We start from the raw sequence: 5671 nt of genomic DNA, 5'->3' as shown, positions 1-5671 counted from the left end.
TGAACGTTAAGGCTTGTTACCGGGTGCCTACAACTTATAGAATACTTTTATACACTTGCGAGTGTACATATATTTATAAACGGAAATCTTGTGGTCTATTAATATATTGAAATGATTGTTATGATAAACCTATGAACTCACCAACCTTTTGGTTGAAACTTTAAAGCATGTTTATTCTCAGGTATTAAAGAAATCTTCCGCTGTGCATTAGCTCATTTTAAGGATATTACTTGGAGTCATTCATGGCATATTTTGAAAGACGTTGCATTCGAGTCATTGAGTTCATCAAGATTATTATTAAGCCAATTATAGTTGGATGTATTATGAAATGGTGTGTATGCCGTCAACTTTCATTGTAAAGAAAGTTTGTCTTTTAAAAACGAATGCAATATTTGTAAAATGTATCATATAGAGGTCAAATACCTCGCGATGTAATCAACTATTGTGAATCGTTTATAATGTATATGAAATGGGTCCTTTCAGTTGGTATCAGAGCGGTGGTCTTAGCGAACCAGGTCTGCATTAGTGTGTCTAACTGATAGTCGTTAGGATGCATTAGTGAGTCTGAACTTCGACCGTGTCTGCATGTCAAAAGTTTTGCTCATCATTTTTGTCAGAAATTACTTGCTTATCATTCTTAGTCTAGACACATCTTATTGCATTGATTACATGAATAGTGTATAGACAAAATTCATATCTTAGCGTATCTGCTAATTCATATCTTAGCGTATCTGTTACTGTAAACTTTGCCTGACATATTCCGTAAATTCCTCCGTAATCTACGAAACCTTTTGCTCTATATAATTAGAATACCACCCGATAGCCGAAAAATCATTTCATATCGAAAAATTCTTTATTCAATCGTACGAAATAGAATTCTTCATTAGTTCAAGTCCCTCGGATTCCGAAATGGAATCCCACTCAAGTTCCGAAAGCAGTGTGACCGGAATGGATCAACCAATTAGTCATCATCTATTCTGGATGAATTGGGGATGGGTTCGTAGCCTCCTTAATCATTGGAGACAAGAAGAAGGTGATCCCTTCCATCCACCACATTGCCCTCTTGGCGAAGAACCTGAAGCACTTACCGGCGAACCTATCCGAAACACCATTTTCTCTCTTATTTCTAGAGTATCTCGTCACGGTTACATACTACACCAAATTCTAGATTTTATTTATCCGCTCGTCCGAACTGACAATCACCCCGGTGTAATAAAAGAAGTCAGCGAGCTTCACGCTCGGGTAGTGGCTTTGGAGAATATGGTGCAAAGGTTACAAACACTAGCAGCAGCACCAGCAGCATAAACAGTACCACCATCAGCAACACCAACAGTACCATCACCACCACCAACAACAACATCCACATCCCACACCGCAACATCACAATCTGTATCTCAAACATCAACGTCATACGCCCTGTAAATATCCAGGAATATCAACAACAACAAACGATGAAGTATTAATTCATAAACTTCATTGAAGAGATATCTCTGCGACAGTTATGTAATCTCCAAAATCTTAGAGATTATTTAATTCTGACCATAAATCGGATGAGTGAACGGAGATGGTAGAGTAGAAACTTTGATTGAAAATGGTGTATGATTTACAAGCTAGAATTGTTTTACCAACAACATCAACAGGACCGTAGCATCATCAACACAGTCAGTGTCGTCTGTATCGTTAGAATCAACAGCACCTGTAACATCACAAACTCTGTCAGTTCAAGAATCATTGTGGACATCATTACGAATCAACAACAAATATATTGTATCAACGAGTTATGAAGTATTGACTCATTTCCAATCGAAAGATTTATATGTATATTTTATATGTATAAATTTTTAAACCATAATAAATCTTCCCGTACTAAGCTATTATGTGTGAATCTTAACTACTCAGTTAATTCATATTACAAATATGCAATGATGTACGTCCTTCGTCTGCAACTTAACCATCGTTAATTACAATCTCTGTCTCAATTCAATAAAAATCCAATTCATAATAAATCAAGTGTATTATTCGAATATATGTTTGATTTTACACTTTCATCATCGATGTACTCGAAACTTTTCAAATAACATCATTCGTACCTTGCGAAGTTCACAAGAATTTCACGAAAACCAACAAATAACAAAGTAATGATTCATAATTTTAATATTATTGAAGAAATACTTATGCAATTTATAAAGTTTTAGGGATTACTCAATTCTAGTTCCAACCATAAAACAAATGAGTTTAATTTAATATTAACTCATTAAATCTATATTACATCTAAAGAAAATATACACATATATTTTCATAAAGACTGTAATAAACTTCTTTTGTACAAAATATTAATTGTGAAAAATTTTTAACGGGTCGGTAATACCCGAGAGATATATAAATTCACAATTAATATATTACATTTTTCGAAACTGATTCAGCAATCATCAACTATACTCCCTACTTTCACAACAATATCCATTCTTTCATATAAATCAAAACAATCATACTCATTCAAATTCAATTACATATTCTGATTTTGAAATCGTATAATTCAATTCGAAATATAACCAGTATCATCACTCTTAGATTCCTATATCTTTCAAAGCTATACTTTGACTTCAAAACTGTGTTAGAACATCATATGTATTAACGATTACAATATGTGCTCAAACCCTTCGAAATTCCTGTAGACACTTCAACTAAGGAACAATCAAGATGATGATCCAACCACATGTTACCCACAGTTATACACCTGAAAAACTCTCAAAACCCAAGTCATAGTTCGACACGTATCCGTGTTAGACCCTTTGGCATTTACTAGCTAAAATAACTTTTTAATTCCGTTTCAAAATAGACAGTTTTGTCACAGCTCCAGCAAGTCAACTTCTACTTCTCAATCAAAACAGTCTTATTATAACCTCGATAGATACGTTGCCCTTTCGCCAACATTACCGGGGAATCGTTTATATTCACCACATTAGCAATAAACTTACCAACAACTTCACTGATCTTTGACTTTCCAAAAAAAAAAATTCATTATAATTATCGAAACCCTATCATATACTCATTCGTACCTTATAACAAGAATTGCCATACCAATTATTGAGAATCAGCAATCAGTATTTTGAAACCTCGCAGCATGTCTACATCAACAATTACATATACACACAACGTCTACCTCCAAGACTTACATTCTTTGAATGAGAAATTTCTAAAAAACACCCTAAACTGCGAACCAGTTATTGAAATTTTGAATAATGCTGATGAAGCAGCAAAAACTGTAAACGACCTTAACAGTAAAAAGTTGGATGATAAAGGATAGTATATTGGCAAAGCTCAGAAAAAGAGAAGCTTTGGAACTGGAAAACAGATTGAGCAAAGTATGAAGGATGCTGTGGACAAATCACAAAGGCTGAACATGCCTTCAAAGAATCCAAATGATTCAGTACTTGCTGAAGTCATTAACGAATACCTTGCTCCTAACTCTAAACCCCTGTGGACAATAACCTTCATCATCCTCTGATATTAGATATTCTAAGATATCATCGTATCTTTCATTATAAATATCATCCATACTTCTGAAGATATTTTTATAATTATTCTTATCTGAAATCATTTACCTCTTCGCGCTATCTGTATTATATCATAAAAGAAATTATTTTAGTTTCTAAATTCTGAAACATTCAAGTTTAAAATAGGAATATTCTTGAAGAAGTGTTGGGAGCTGAAGCATGAGTTAGTATAATATAATGACACTTGATCAACGTGATTATATTACAGTAATTCATGCTGAGTTTATAAATGGAACATGATGATTCATAGATCATAATGTCATCATGTGCTATGTTACATGACTCTTGTATTCTCTTTGATCTCTAAATATCAAGAAAATATTTCTTGATGATTCGGCCTTTTTCGAGGCATTCTGGTAATTTGACAAGTCAAGATCATGCCATTACAATTTCCTTCCTAGAACATTAACAATGTTCATTCTGAAATTTATATTTGCGAACTCTGAACCATTACAAGCGGTCGCAAGAAGAAGAAACGAAAGGACAAAGCTCCGAACTGGAAATGGGAGTATAAATCATAGCAAATAGAAGAGAGCATTAACTGTGGATGACAATGATTATAGAAAAAGCAAGGACTTTGAAATATAAGGGAAGATATAAAACCCAACAACAACCCAGAAATCACAAACCGTATATATCAATGCATATAGCAATATAAAGACACAGGAGAACTAAAAACACTATAAAACCAAGAGTATAGTAGAAGTAAATAGATTCTTTCGGAGGCAGATGAAAAAGAAGAGCGACAGATATGAAAGTGAGGAGTATATCAAGAATCAGCACTGGATGAAGCATATTGACAAATACTTTAAAATATGAGTTGAGAAGGTGTGAGTTGTAAGAAAACAAATGAGGTGGATTTATAGTGAAATATCCGACAGAGAAATCAAAATGGATTTTCGCATTAATTCGAAGAGGATCATAATTTCCTTAATCGCCAAATAATCAAATCCAATAAAGATTACAAAGATTTTCTTTTCAGAGATTATTTTGTTGACGTCAAAAGATACGACGAATCATTATTATCTTATTTCATTCATTTACAATAACTTCACTCACACGCTTCGAGTAATCGAATTATTTTATCCATTCTTCTTGAACATGATAAAACTCTATAATCGTTATAATAACATTCTTATTGTTAGTCATGATGACCTCTATCAAATTTCGGGGACGAAATTTCTTTAACGGGTAGGTACTGTGACTACCCGGAAATTTCCGACCAAATTTAAACTTTAATCTTTATATTATTCCGACACAATAAGCAAAGTTTGTTAAGTTAAATCTCAAGAATTTTAAACTGTGTTCATACATTCATTATAACCTCGACCAAATTCCGACGATTCACGAACCGTTATATGTAAATAGATATGTATATGTATATATATTATAACTTGAGAATATTAATAAAGTATTAAACGTATAATACTTTACACGAACGTAATAATGATAATAATAATTATAATAATAACTATATTATTAATTTTACTAATAATTTTAATAATGATAATAATATTAATAATAATAATAATAATAATAAAAATAATAGAAATTCTAATAATAATAATAATAATAATAATAATAATAATAATAATAATAATAATAATAACAACAATAATGATTTATACCATCATTATTTCCATCGTGCTTACATCAATATTATCATGATCATTATCCTCCCGTCATCATCATCATGATCATTATCCTCCATCATCATTAATTTTTATCAACAACGTATCATCATACATCATACCATTCGATTATCATTTCAACCTCATACCGCAATCACCTTCATCTAACATCATCGTCATCCAACATCATCATCATTATTGCTTATGGTCACCCTCATCTATCATCAGTTTCACGATATCATATACTATGCTCATTACTTCATCAATATAATAATATTAACAATAATTAAATGATATGTGTGTATTTTGACTAGTAGGAACCAGAGAGATCGAATGATGGGTTTAGCAATCTTGGCCCGTAAAATAACTCTGTAGATTACGGCCCTAAACAAGAGACATGGGAGCCCAAGTGAATAATCGGCCCAACTACAGTTTACAAGCCCAACCGTTTATAGTTTGTAGCCTGCGTCCCGATGGAGAAAG

The sequence above is a fragment of the Rutidosis leptorrhynchoides genome, chromosome 10, assembly GCF_046630445.1.
Source record: "Rutidosis leptorrhynchoides isolate AG116_Rl617_1_P2 chromosome 10, CSIRO_AGI_Rlap_v1, whole genome shotgun sequence".
Classification (NCBI taxonomy): Eukaryota; Viridiplantae; Streptophyta; class Magnoliopsida; order Asterales; family Asteraceae; genus Rutidosis; species Rutidosis leptorrhynchoides.
This window is presented reverse-complemented; position numbering follows the sequence as displayed.